The sequence below is a fragment of the Mirounga angustirostris genome, unplaced genomic scaffold, assembly GCF_029215605.1.
Source record: "Mirounga angustirostris isolate CCGP_5_RB_7025 unplaced genomic scaffold, mMirAng1.0.hap1 SCAF_3, whole genome shotgun sequence".
Classification (NCBI taxonomy): Eukaryota; Metazoa; Chordata; class Mammalia; order Carnivora; family Phocidae; genus Mirounga; species Mirounga angustirostris.
The window spans coordinates 152,380,634-152,396,118 of record NW_026991711.1 but is presented as its reverse complement, the minus strand read 5'-3'; the positions used below and the strand labels follow the sequence as shown (position 1 = coordinate 152,396,118).

Below are 15,485 nucleotides of genomic sequence, written 5' to 3'. Positions count from 1 at the left end.
TGATATATAAAAAAACTCTCTTTATCAGTAGGAGAATGAATTAAAATAATGTGATATTTGCATATAACCTTAACATACATTATTTAAGATTAATACAGTATCATGTATTAAAGTAGGTAAGTCTCAAAAACAATGTTGAGAAAAAGCAAGTTTCAGCTGAATATGTATATTATGATGCCATGGTTATAAAATTGTATAACATGCAAAACAATATATTATTTATAGATTTATATGTGTGGTTTAAAAGTTTCAAATGTGCAAAGGAATGATAAACATCAAATTCATTGTAGTGGCTATTATTTCTGGGTATTTATAATGAGAAATGGAATTGAAGAGATGTACATAGAGAACTTCAACGGTACCTATAATGATTGATTTTTTAAAAAAATAATTTTTAAAATTTGAAGCAAATATGGTGCCTGGGGAGTTCATACATACATGTTTGTTATGGTCTCTTTTTCTATATTTGAAATATTTTATAATTGAAGAAGGTTTATTATAATGTTGAAAGCTGTTTCTTTTCTCTAACAATTATAACTGTAGAAAATATTACAAATCCAATTTTCACTTTTTAATGATTCCTTTTAAACTTTATCTAATTTTGCCTAATCAGTGATGGCTGATACAACTAGTAAGTAATATAGCTACTCTGTAAACATACTTCAAGAGTACAACCAACAACAATATCCTTGAACTAAATTAGGCTTTACAAAAGGTAAGAGTGACTAATATTTAACTGAAAACCTTATAGAAAAAATTATTTGGTTCTTGGCTCTCTCAAACATAAATATGGAAGGAATGCTTTCATTAATAAAATATGAATAAAATATATCCTTCCTTCCTTTGAAGCTAAGCTATTTATCTTTGTAATGTTCCTACTGGGGACAGGTGTCAATTGCTAAATTATATGTTATGAAAATTATAAGTTAATAAAGTCACTCAACTAATACAGTGGAGTTGGCAAAGACTCACTCTCCAGCTAGATTTGGTCCTTGCCTTCTATTCTTTTGAGCCTTTGGACAAATGCCTACAAGAGACACGTTTATAGATACAAAAGAGCACAGAGCTCTTAAAAATCTTTGGGAATAATTTCCCCAGTGAAAGCCTCAGTAGGTAACTTGAGTAAAGCAGACTAGGTTATAATGCATTAGGGAATGATGAGGCTCTAGTAAATTAGAATTGGAATGCTCTTCTAAAGGGGAAGTAACTAATGTACTCTACCCAGCATTAGCTAAGTGGAATGCAGGCACAGTTAGCTAGTCCTTTGGATTCTTTAAGATAATGCAGATATATGATTTTTAAAAATAAAGTCTTCTGATTTATAAAAGTAAACAACTCATTCAATTTTTTTAACACCATACTAGTCAAACAAAACATCTGCAAGAATAACTTGGGCCATGGTCCACCACATTTCCAACCCTGTCCTGAGCAATCAGATGATGATAGCAATGTAACTTTCTTTAAGCTTTGTTCCCCAGCACATATTCTACTCCAAATGATTAGTCCTAGCCATCCATGGAAATTCCATTCCCCATGAAACTGCTGCAGCTATGTTGCTACCAAAGAGAGGAACTAACATAAGACAAACCCAACACACCAAGGCCAACAGAGTGGAGAGAGAGTCTAGAATCTCCATGACATTCATGAGCTACTGACATTCATGAGCAACCAGTTCTGATGCCTGCCCTCCTTTGTTATATGTGATATATTTCCTTATTACTTAAATCATTTTGAATATGGGTTTCCATTAAGACATCCTGATTGATTCAAAATCACACTGTAGAAAATTCTTTCTGTGTCTCTCTCTTTGCCTTGAGTTACAATTTATCACATCCCCTTTCTCTCTCATTTTTTAACACCGCTAAATTATATATCTATGTTTAACCTTATATGCATATTGTTTGAGGGCCACATGTGATAGCCTTGCACGATTTAAAGGGTAGAGTTGGAGTACAATGAGCATTAAGAAGCTTGCCCCAGTTTGGACTCTGAATCATTTCTGTAACTCTAGATTTGCTTCCCTTCTCTCCCAACAAAAAAACATTGAGCCATATTAAGTCAACCAGCTTTGTTTTTCTGCTAAACTAGACTTCTATACTTGCACCTTATTGGTTAGTGTTTGAACTTTAACTTGCTATCCTCCACTCTTGCCAAAATTATCAGTTTTCCTTCACCTAACTGACTTTTCTCCTTGGAGTCTGCTTACACCATTCTTATCATCTTGTATGTCCTAAGCCCCTTTCCCTCTACCCATCCCAATTCCACTGACCCTTCAAGGTCTCCATCTTACATCTTCATGATGCTCTCCAATTTCTTATATAACCTCACATTTACCCTCATAACAGTTGTTACCCTTATAACAGCCATTTGAGTTTGGCAGATAGGTACAATCTTATTTTGCAAATGAGAAAATTGACACAGAAATGTTAAATAATCTGTTCAGTATTTCAGTGACTTGCCTTAAAAGTAGCACATATTTCTTGATGCTGTGGCTTTTACCCCTACCATTGCCCCTTACTAATCTCATCTGGATATCCCTTATCTTTTCTAAGAACTCAGCTCAAATGGCATCTCCTCTGGGAAGCTTTCCCCGACCTCTCTAGGCAGAGTTAAAGGGTTCTTCCTCTCCATATCAGGGCTTACTTGGTAATATCTTCATTTTTTGCATTACTCTATTTGTGTGCATCTCTCTTCCAGCTAGACAGGAGGATGTAGATCTTTTTGCTTTCAACATATCCACCATCATTTTATTTTTTTATTTTTATTTTTTAAAAGATTTTATTTATTTATTTGAGAAAGAGTGAGAGTGACAGTGAGAGAGCACAAGCAGGGGTAGAGGCAGAGAGAGAGGGAGAAGCAGGTCCCCACTGAGCAGGAAGCCCGATGTGGGGCTCCATCCCAGGACCCTGGGATCATGACCTGAGCCGAAGGCGGACACTTAACCAGCTGAGCCACCCAGGCATCCCTCCACCATCATTTTAAATAACATTTTCAATAACTGAATTGAAGCTTAATTAACATAACATAGGAGTTTATTAACTAGAAAATAAAGGAAATATATTTAAAAAATGAACCTTTCACAATTTTATTTGAATCTTGAGTAAATTCCTCCTCTATCATATTTCACAAAGAAGAAGAAATTTATTAAAAATTCAAATTGCAAAAGGAACTTTATGGACACCTTGTTTTTAGTGACTACTGGCACCAACCACCATGGTGGGAGCTAAGATTATTTATTTATTTATTTATTTATTTATTTATTTATTTATTTATTTTAAGATTTTATTTATTTATTTGACAGAGAGAGACACAGTGAGAGAGGGAATACAAGCAGGGGGAATGGGAGAGGGAGAAGCAGGCTTCCCACTGAGCAGGGAGCTCGATGCAGGGCTGGATCCCAGGACCCTGGGATCATGACCTGAGCCGAAGGCAGACGCTTAACAACTGAGCCACCCAGGTGCCCCTGGAGCTAAGATTATTTAGATGAGTAAGGAAGACATCATCTTTTGGTTTGAAGAGGTAGATGAAAGTCAGATAAATGTAAACTCTTAATTAAAATATATTAGTCTGGATGCTATAAACATTACATATATGTGTATATTCAATGGATAAAGATGATCTAGAAATGAATCTAGACCAAGCAAATCTAGAGTTACATAACATAGGTTATGAAATATTCTAGAAAGGTGGTAGCATTTACTGGTAGAAATCCAGATACATAAGGATTGACAAGGGTATTCTTTCAAGAACAAAAAAGAAATAAGTTAAATGGTAGGTTCAGGGAATTATAAGTAATCTGAAGTGGTATTAGCACTCTCTGCTAAATATTTCCAGTATCCACCTGTGTTGGATTGCACATCTCTGCTTTCTTAAAGTTGAATGTATCCATGCAACTTGCTTTGACCAGGGAAATGTTATAAGCTTAAAAATCCAATGCATAATTTTCTACCGTCTCTTTCCCTATGTCCCTATAACTGTTAATACTTAAAGCTGGTGTCTGCTCTGTCTAGCTTGGCCTCTGAGGTCAGAGAAAGAAACTTTGTCATTTTAAGTTTCTGTGATTTGTGGGCTATTTTTTTAAGGTGTTTTTTTTTTTTTAATTAATTTGAGAGAATGAGAAGGGAGAGCACAGAGGGAGAGAGAGAGGGAAACAGACTCCCCACTGAGCAGAGAGTCTGACATGGGGCTTGATCCCAGGACCCTGAGCCAGGACCCCAGCTAAAGGCAGATGCTCAATCAACTGAGCCACCCAGGTGCCCTGATCTGTGGGCTATTTTTACCACAGCAAAACATTCTCTCCTAATTATTCCATCTAATCTGAGAGGAAGGTGGGAGAAAGAGCACTGGATCATAGAGAAGCCAATCATATTGGCTGTGCATATAAAGGTCAGCCTATAAAATGACCATTTACCCAAAAGTATATGTCCAAAATATTTGACTCCATGAATTCAAATAAGCATATTTTATGCTTTTTCAATTGAATGCCATTTCTGACCAGCAGTTCTTATTTCCACAACTAATTCCAAAGTTGATAAATGTAATCTGAGTCAAAAAAATAAAAAACATGTCTTCATAATCCATCCTTAAGTTAATCTTATAGTTACATAGTCATTGACCTATGTGTTCCAGATGGGGAAAAAAAAAATCCAGAGTCACCTACAGCCTCGGTATTTATTAGCTACACTTCTATTGAGCACCAGATGCTATTACATTTCTGCATTTGCTATTTCATTTCTACGTACCAGGAGGCATAGTACAAATGAAAATGCTTACGACTTGGGGAGAGACAGGCTTAGATTTTAGTTCTAGCAGGGTGTATTGGTTTCACACAGTACTGCCTTCATGGATTTTACCTCCCAGCTAACATTCTTTACATTTTAATAGAGGTTTCTAGAAATAGTATCTTATCCAAGAGAGTGACTGAGATAGTGATAACTTGACATTTCATGATAGGCAAAGACAGGAGCACATGTATGTTGATTATGAGCTTTGCTAACATCATACCTGAGAGGAGAAACTAAGAGGATAGTATATACTGTATAAGTAAGTTTATGTAGACAGATGAGGAAATGAGGTAGGAAAAGGTCTAGACGTAAAAGGTTATCCTAAATGGTAAGCATGGAAGGCCAAAGACTGATGAATAGGTTGGGATACAGATCTTAAGATACCAGCAAGACTGAAAGGAATACCAAAGAAAGAAGAGAGAAGAGAGGATGGGAAACAAAGGTGGACATTCTAAAGATAACTTATTCTCCTTCATAACTGTGGTTTGTTCTCAATAATTTGTGACATGGGCCAAGGGAAGTGTCTTAAGTGTGTATACTCCCTAGTATCTGCCCAAATGTTGAGAGGAAAATCAAGTCCTTGTACAGTAAGAGATCCAATAAATAAATTTTAAGTCCAATTCTGAGGATTAAATTTATGTTTATATATTAAAGAGTTTAATAATGGATATAGATCTCTAAAGGCTTTCTGAAGCGAGAGTGCAGATGCTGGAATTCTAGCTCCACCTGGCCATTACCCTGCTGGTTGACCTGGGTAAATCCCTTGACCTGTTAGTGCCTCAGTTCCCACATCTATTAAATGGAAGCTTGGCCTAAGTGACCTCAAAGGTGCCACGTGGATCTGAACTGTGATTCTGAGCATGTGATTCTGATTATATGCAGTTGTAACTTTTATCTGGAGATTATTAGACACTTACTGATGGGATCTCATGTATATTTGTTTCCAACAGATACTGTTGGAATTGCAGGTGACACATTGTAAATATCAAACAATGTTAAACAATGTTTTAAGTTCACTGCCTGGACAAAAGCTCTAAGCAGCCTAGCACATGGCAGTTTTGCAAGAGCAAAAAGCTACACACACTCTTAGGTTAATAATCAAAGATACCGTTAAGGGGTGATATGAGAAGGGGCAAAAGAATACCCAGCCAAGAACCTCAGGGCTGGGTGTGAACCGGTCTCAGATGTGGAACAATGTCTCTGTAACCTGGTTGGTACAACTTCAGTCTCAGTGGGGTTTCCCCCAGTGGTAAGCATTATCAGACAATAAAGGCAACTATATTCAAGGGTAATTCATGCATTGTGCAGCCGGCTGGCACTCAGGCTCATGGCAGGGGGCTCTGTAGTCACTCAGCATGCACGTGCTCACTGTTATTAGAAGCAGCTGTTGTCTCTGAAGAGCCCTGGCAATCAGACTCCAACTGTCTCCAGGACAGTGTTTTGGAGCAAACCTTAGTGTGTGCTTTCAGAGAACCATTAGCAAAAAGAGATAACCACAAGTAAATAAAAAGCAGGTGGACTGGTACGAATGGTGTTGCAGAAATAATTTTCAAGTCAATTACCATAGGGTTTTCTTTTTTTTTCTTTTTTTTTCCTTTCTTTTTCTTTTCTTTCTTTCTTTTTTCTTTTTTTTTTTTTGTTCTTTCTAAGGGGATGGGATATCTAGGCTCCACTTAGCTCTAAATAATAAACTCTTTCACTCCTAGCAACCACTGCCTGGAAAACAACCTGACAAAGAGATCAAAACAGTGAAAAGAGGCCTTTTGCACATTTAACAATGTTAAGAAAGGTTTTAAGAGAAAATCCTATAGTAGCTTTAATCATACATGGCTGTATCCAATATCTCTTGGATGAGCAGCCAGGGTCAGGAACTTCCTTGCTGCAAAAACACGTATAAACCCTTTTGTGATCACTGCATTTCTGGATATGACCATCACCTACCTACAGAATTTTATGACAAAACAATCATTGAGATATTATTGGTATGCCCCATGCATTAACTGCACAATAATAAAACGAATTGTATACTTTTTTTTGCTTTTCCTACTGTTATCTGGGCAATTTATATAACCTTGAAGGGCCTCAGTTCCCCCACTTTGGGGGGCTGTTGTAAGAATTAAATGAGTAACGCATATGTATTGCTCAGTGTCAGTCCATACAGAAACTCAACAGTTGTTAGCTCCTTGTCCCTTCCAATTCATTTCTATCAAGCTAGAATGATCTGAAACTATAAAATCAGATCATGTTACTCTCCTGCTTAAAACCCTTAATGGCTTCCCACTACATTTAGGATAAAATTAACAATTTGTAACCTTCCCAACAAGGCTCCTTGGCTCCACCTGAATTGTAGCTTCGTCTTTGGCCAGTCTCCCACTGAGGTTTATGCCCGGGGCAACAACTGCCTTCTTTTGGGTCTTTAAATAGACCTGACCTATCTCACGGCTCCTGCATAGTAGTAGCACAAAAGGAGATTTGGGGTGCTTTATCTCTTACAGTATGCATGGAGCCCATCTTTCCTTTGAGATGCACAATTGATATTTTATAAATCTTATGCAAAATTCTATGTCAAAGTACCTTCTAGCCCACCACTCAAATTGCTGCCTCTAAGGCCCTCCTATATTGTAATTTGGAAACTGTTACTGCTTCTGCACATGCGGCCCCCTCTGCCTGAAACCCTCACCTTACTCTTCGGGTCTCAGTTTAAATTGTCACCTCCTCAAATATGTTCCCTTGTTAAGAACTCTCATAGCACCCTGTTCTTTTCTTTCAAGCAAATGAGTAATCCTGTGTGACTATTTCTCCCCTACCAGACTGTAAGTTTCTAAGGGCCAGGCAGTATGGGTACTTCTCTAATGGCCACTGTCTGGCACAGAGAAAGCATGCAGGAAATGCTTGCTGCTGGAGTTCAAGATTTACTAACCAATAAAGTCCACCCAAAGATATAGTGAAAGATCTGTACCCCCTCCCCACCACCCATGGAAAATTGGAGAACATGACTCCGGCCAACCTGATGTCAAATTTGGGTGTCCCCCTTGAGCCACATGCAGGAACCAAGAGAAAGAAAATGCTTCCATCAAAAGACCTTTGTATCCTGGCCTCTTCCTACTTCCTCTTTAATTCACTTCCTCTCTTTCACCCTGTTCACTGCATTTCAACATTCACAAATGGTTCTGGAGCAAAATTAAACTTTATGTAGAAAGAGGGATTTGAGAAAGAGGAAGTGCAGGGGCCACCACTATGAAAGTACAGATCAACTACAAGTACTGCCCAAGGCACTCCCTCTCCTGAGCTCTCAGCAGAAATGTCCCTGCCAGGGGCGCCTGGGTGGCTCAGTTGGTTAAGCGACTGCCTTCGGCTCAGGTCATGATCCTGGAGTCCCTGGATCGAGTCCCTGGATCGAGTCCCGCATCGGGCTCCCTGCTCGGCAGGGAGTCTGCTTCTCCCTCTGACCCTCCTGCCTCTCGGGCTCTCTGTCTCTCATTCTCTCTCTCTCAAATAAATAAATAAAATCTTTAAAAAAAAAAAAAAAGCTTATAAAAAAAAAAAAATGTCCCTGCCAGGCACATCTTTGTACCTTGTTTCTAGCTAGCCTGTGTCACATTGTCTTTGGATCATTTACCAATGGGATAAGCCACCTGCTTTAGTTTCCTGAGTTGTGCTCCTGCATAGGTCTCTGAAAGGAAGTACTAATACCCTTTTCTGTTTGGATTCTATTTTTAGACCATTACCTTTTAGTAATGAAAGCACACTTCATAGCCCACCACCTCTTCCAATAACTTAGGAAGCTTTTACTAGGAAACTGTGTCTTCTCTCCCTTCCTTCCATGACAATTTATGAAACGTCCCTAAGTGCCAAGCACTGTGCTAGGTACCATCTCTACTGCATTATCTGACCTTTGTAGCCTGTGTATATTGGCAGTCTGTCCTGAAGTTTCTTGTCCACTTTCAGTCTTCCTTCCTATCTGGCTTTGATTTTTCTTTAAGATTCCTTTCTCCATCCTGGTCTGACATCCTCCTACACACTCTCCCTGTTTGGAAACCGCCAATGTGGAAGGCAGCTCTTAGGGAAGTTCTTGGAGAGATTTCCATGTTGGTGTTTAAATGTATATTTACTGTTTAATAGCCAGACCTGAGGCTGTCTCTGAGTGAGAACCCGAGGCCCTCCCTCTAAAGTATGAGAACACAGTGGCATTTGCTTTGTCAGGGCCCTCTGTGCTTTAACTTTACACAAAATTTCTATTCTTTCATTAGCTGAGGTTGCCACATAGTCAGGTATTTTTCTCCAGGATTTTATGGTATGTCTTGCCCATTAAATAAGATAAACGGAATAAGAACAGTCATGGTGCCAACTATTTTTATGCTATCTACCTCATTTGCATTATTTTCTTCTCACTCCAACTTTCTTTTTTAAAGATTTATTTATTTACTTATTTATTTGAGATAGAGAGCAAGCATGGGGGAGGGAAGGGGCAGAGGGAGAGGGAAAGAGAAACTCAGAGTCCTTGCTCAGTGGGGAGCCTGATATGGGGCTCGATCTCCCAACTCTGAAATCATGACCTGAGCCAAAACACTTAACTGACTGCGCCACCCAGACGCCCCTCACTCCAACTTTCTATGGCAGTTTTCCCCCTCCATGTTAAAACAAGTTTCTGGAAACATTCATGGAAATCCTTTATATGTAATAGAGTGAATTTAAGAAATCATCTTCCAGGTATATCATTAAGTTTTATCTTTACAGAATGTGAGGCTTTGGCAGTCCTCCTGGGCACCGTGATCCCACTAAAGCAATTTGCCCTTGTCTCCTCTAAAGTCACATCACAGAAGGTCTGTCTGCTCCACCCATAAGTGAGCCCTGCTGTGTCCTGATGTTCCCAGCCCTCCCCTTCAGGTTCTAAGGCTTACCTCAATTCTCAGGGCACATTCCTCTTTTGCTCCTATTTACAGAAACTAAACCACTTCAGTCCTAATCTTGTAAAACCAAGCAAACTGTGCCCAGAAGGTATGAATGTCCATAGACTATGGACTGTGGTTTTATTTAGTTAGCAAAGAATAACTCCAGAAAGTTACCAAAGCTTCTACACACATATTTTCTACATTTTAGCATAACCCTTCATTTTGCAGGATCTTCAGTAGGGATAAAAAGATGCCAAGAAATCCCTCTGTACTGAGCCTAAATTCCATGGATTCAGATGTATTATATATAATCCAAAAAAAAATGCAGAATCATAGAATCAGAGGTCAGAAGGAAGGGAATTCAGAAATCTGGCCTGCTCCCCTATCTGTTTGTTAATCCCCTCTATATAGCATTTCTCAAAACTGGCCATCCAGCTACAATTTTAAGAAAAAGATTTTTTAAAGAAATGGACCTAATTTGGGGCACCTGGGTGGCTCAGTCGTTAAGCATCTGCCTTCAGCTCAGGTCATGATCCCGGGGTCCTGGAATTGAGCCCCACATAGGGCTCCCTGCTCAGCGGGAGGTCTGCTTCTCCCTCTCCCACTCCCCCTGCTTGTGTTCCCGCTCTCCCCTCTCCCTTTCTCTCTCTCAGTCAAATAAATAAGTAAAATCTTTAAAAAAAAATAAAAGAAAGAAAGAAAGAAAGAAAGAAAGAAAGAAAGAAAGAAAGAAAGAAAGAAAGAAATGGACCTAATTCTAAAACCCAAAGAATGTTCTGCAGACAGCCTGCATCGGAATCACCAGGATATTGCTAAAGGGTCTTTGGCCCTACCCTAGATGGACAGAATCCTAGGGTCTGGGGGTACATTCCAGCAATCTGCACCTGCAGGTGTTTCTTATGCATACTAGAGTCTGGGACCCTGCATTCTGACAGAGATCAGCCGAGGCAGATTTACCAGGGCTGAAGGTCTTTTTATGGCTTGTGCCTACAAGCATTTTCACAGGAATGTGGTAAAACAGCTGCTACAAACTCACTCCCAACGTTCTTTTTTTTTCCACATCACACTTAGAGAAGCCAAAAGCATTATGAATGTGGCAGATGCATAGGTTTTTACTTTCTGATGAAGATGAAGAAAAGGAGATTCCTTGGACCAGGGAGAGGCCGTCGGAATAGAAATATTAATACTACACCTGGTCCTGGTGAAATATGTTCCAGGCCCCCTGGCAGTATATCGAGGCAACCACACTAAGGGAAAATGTTTGAACATTAATGACAATCAGAGAAACAAATTTATTAAGGAACATAAGTAACTGATTCTAGGCAATGTGGGGCATATCATGATCAGCTTGTTCAAAAGATAAAAACATAAAGGTGGAGAGGTAGATTATAAGACAAGAATTTGAAAAGGAAAACAGTGAAAGGAATGTAGGCACAATTCAAGCCATAATAAAATAAGCGTTAGTAATTTAACCATTTCAACCAAAACAGCATATTTTTAGAATGAGGAGTGCTGCACAAGTCTCCCTTTGGAGGAGGCTCATGTTGAGCATCCCATAAAACCACGGAGGCTCAGAGCTCAGTATACAAGAGTCAGCTCTGTTGAAAATGCAAGAGCCAGAAATGACACATACCTAGCAGATGACCAAAAACTAGCTGAGGGAGAACAGAGAAATCCATTCTTCTTTCTCCCAGAGAGGAAAAAGTATCAAACTACACCTCTCTTAACCTCCTCCTTCCTCCCTCCCCAAAGAAAGAGCATTGGACTGGGAATTGAAAAACCTAAATTCTAACCCTGGCTCTGCTATTACCTGTATGTTTTTAACCACCAAATAGTCTTCTTGACTCTCGATTTCTTCTCAGCCAAGGGTGTCTTGGCTGAGATTTAACTTTAAAATTTGTGAAATTTTGTGTGTTTTTTGGTATCTACAAGTAAATATTCATTCATATTTAATATAGACTGTTATTTCTTTTTAGGGGGAAAAACCCCAGAGTGGTTTCTTTTACCTACACAAATATAAGGCAAGTACCCTTAATCTGAATAGGGTATTAAGCATTCCAGTTTGGTAAGAGAAATGGCCGATTGTATAGCTTTGGGCTAGATATCTATCTCCAAGTTCTCTGTGTGAGTGTGTGTGTATGTGTGTTTACCTATATTTCAGTAGTAGGGAAAGAAAACATTTTTCTGGAAGTATTTAAACAGCATTCCCTATGCTGTTTAATGCACAGAAAACTGCTGCTTCTTATTCTGTTGAGATAAGTTTTTGCTTAAAGGTGATAAAGAGGGGAAGAAATTCTACTGTGAGAGACAGTGGGTGCTAGCAGTGGGGCCTTGGAGGACAGTGGACTGTAGAGGGGGCATCCTCCCACCTACCGTGGTTTTGCTGGGTAAAGGCAGAATTAGGAGTGGGTCATGGACTGCTTAATAGTGCTTAGCAGAGATGGCAGCAGGTTTCTTAAGGAAGCTTGAGCTGCAGTGGACATTGGCAAGAAGGAGAAGAAGGACTTGGTTTGTCTCACATGTGAGGCACCCCTTCGGTGACTCTCACAGGGAGATACTTTTCATGTTGATGCAAGTGGTGTGGGCTGTAAGAATTGCCCTGGGGCGTTTGAAGTAAGCATTGTATAGGTAACGCAGCACTGTTCCATATACAGGGGCTGACCCACTGTGCAGGGCTGCCTGAAGAGAAGTAGGCCCTGGGGACAGGATTGTTTGACATCCAGATGTGCTATTTTCGCTCATCTTACATAACTTGCTTGCCTCCTGGAATCAGAGAGCCAACATCTAAATCCTGTCATTCTATCATTATATGATTAGCAACATCTTTAAATTCAGGTAATTACTTTTTCCTTAAATTTTACTAGTTGTTGCCTTATACCTTTCTCTATTTTAGCCCTTTTAATAGTAAATGGAATAACTTGTTTACATGACCCTCTTTCTCACCAGCGGGCAGAGGCTTATCTCATGAAATCTATCTCCTACCACAGTGTCTCACTCACAACAGGGACTCAATGAATAGACCCAGGTCTTGGAGACCTGCATTTGCATTTTGGTGCCATATAATCCTGAGCAAATTACTGCTCCTTTATCTGAAAATGTTGACAATAATGCTTGTGCCATGAAATCGATTTAATAATTAAATGAAATAATGGTCATTGTTGCTGGGCACACAATAAATGCATACAGATGACAGTTGCTATTAGCAGTCAGAGGTTGTATTGAGAATGGCTCAGGGAGAGAATCATCTAGGGTGTTTCTGTTACATTAGAAAAAAAGGAGTGAATGTTTTTCAACTCATCCACTCCTTTGAGGGATTTCTATGTGCTAGGCACTCTGCCCAGGCACTGGATATAGAGCAGTGCTAACATGGCCCTTGTATTCCTGGAACTCGAAGCAGAGTGACCATTTTCCGCACTGACATCTAACCAACACATAGACCATTCGGGAAGAAATATAATTGGCTTTCCTATCAACGTAACCAATAATTTAACCACCTATATAACTCCAAGTCAGCATCATTTTGTACCAAATATTCAATATTTAAAATAGAAGCCCATCTTAACCCTTACTTTGGGGATAACCATTAATACTGCAAGAACATATTAATATTTTCAAAAGTCATGTTCCCAGGGACACCTGGGTGGCTCAGTTGGTTAAGCGTCTGCCTTCGCCTCAGGTCATGGTCTCAGGGTCCTGGGATCAAGTCCTGTATCTGGCTTGCTCAGCAGGGAGCCTGCTTCTCCCTCTCTCTGCTGCTCCCCCTGCTTGTACTCACTCTGTCTCTGACAAATAAGTAAATAAATTCTTAAAAAAAAAGTCATGTTCCTACCTTCCATCCTCTTAAAGTTACCACAGACTTTTAAACAAAATTGTTTCACAATTTATTTCCCACATAATTTTCTTTTAAATAAATTGTTTTAAAATTTATTTTCACATGATTTTCTTGTCAGTCATGTTCTTTGAGCATTATTTAATAAAACAGCACTTTTATGAGCCTTTCATATGTATGTCTTTTCTAAAAGAAAACAAAAGGACTTTACTCCCCTGATGAAACTCTTTATAGCCCCTGAAACTTTGATCTACTTACCATAAACTAGAAATCTGTTTTGCTATGATGTTATCTAGTTTTTATTCTTACCTATATCTTTAAACCCTTTAATCCTAAGGCTATGAAAAATTAATAAAATTAATACAAATTGACTCACTAGAAATTGTGTCAAGTGAGCAATTGGTAAAAAATCAATATTTTAGTGTGTTACCGTGGCATTTGAGACATGGGACTTCTGTTCTCATTTTTCCTTATGTACTGATTCTTTAAAAAACGATCTTTTGAATGAGACCAAGTGTGACTCCAAAAATAGATGAAATTCTGAAGTTATGTTACCCCCAAAGGGAATAGTTTCTTTCAGGGATACTGTCATAATATTATAAAGATCAATGTCAAACCACCAAATGATGCCTTATTAAGCTGCCATCTGAAGAAAGCCTTTACTTTCAGAAAAATTTCCCATCTTTAGTCTGAATTCCTGACTTATGGTAAGACAGTTGACTGGAATTAGTTTGAAAATGCTGAGGGGAAAGTTTACGTCTGCCTTTTCCCATTCATACAGTATATTCCTGAACAGAGATTTGGTCGCTAGAGGTTCAAGGCTACTCACCTCCTGTGAGGCTGTGGTTAATAGAGTATGTTGTGCTTTCTGTAGAGATGGTTCTAACTGGCTCTAAAAGGGTTGGCTAATAGTCATCACCAGTGTATTCCACACATTTGGAAATGTGTGGGAGGCATGTTGGTTGTCACAGTGACTGGGCAGGTGGAGTAGCAGGGGAGATGCTAGTGGGTTGAGATCAGGGATGCTAAAATTGCTTGCCACATACAATACCATTCTAAAATACAAAGAATTGTCCTGACCAGAATGCCACTTGCACCCTTATTTTGAGAAACATATTTTCTTCCAATAGGAATTGTGGAAAACTGGGCTGAGCTTATTAAAACAGAGGATTCTACAAGGTAGGGAAGAAACCACCTGCCCCTCATGGGTTTTGGTAAGCATGTAATTAGGAACTCTTCCAAGCAATGCAAAGACTTAGCCCATTTTTGGGGTGCCTGGGTGGCTCAGTTGGTTAAGCAGCTGCCTTCAGCTCAGGTCATGATCTCAGGGTCCTGGGATGGAGCCCCATGTCAGGCTCCCTGCTCAGCAGGATGTTTGCTTCTCCCTCTCCCTCTGCCCCTCCCCTCCCACTCATGCTCTCTTTCTATTTCTCTTTTCTCTCTCAAATAAATAAAATTTAAAAAAAAAAGATTTAGCCCATTTTTTTTTTTATTCTCCATCCTCAGGACAGGAAAACAATGTTGGCAGCTCCTTAAATGATTTATTTGAGGGACACCAAATGACCCATCATGCATGTAGAAATCCCCAGTATAGAGTCACTTTTATGCATTAAGGTATTATCTCTAAAAAGAGAGTAAAACATAAGTATGTTACTCAAAGGGATAAAACTAGAACATACCTTAGCGTGGATTAGTTTTTCAGATTAGCTATCCGTCACTGTGGCAACTAATCCCTAAGAAAATAGATCATAAGCAAGTAATATTGATATGGACAGAATAAAAGAAGAGATTGGAAAGGGAAGAATTTCCAGAGGTGAGGCACAAGGAACTCTGAGAGACCAGGAGAGCAATTGGGTGCCTCAAAGAGATCAAAACAGGAGATATCACCTACACATTTTTGCCCATATTTGACCCATATTGCTGCTGCTATCAGTGTTCTGAAAAGAAATATTTCAATACCAAAATAACCTTATCCCTTTG

The 15,485-nt window shown here is 39.1% G+C and overlaps 1 protein-coding gene across 1 annotated transcript in view; it reads left to right on the top strand.

Moving 5' to 3' along the window:
* The window catches only part of NEMP2 (nuclear envelope integral membrane protein 2), a 369,626-nt gene that overhangs the window by 5,913 nt on the left and 348,228 nt on the right, over nucleotides 1-15,485 (top strand). The window lies entirely within an intron of this gene.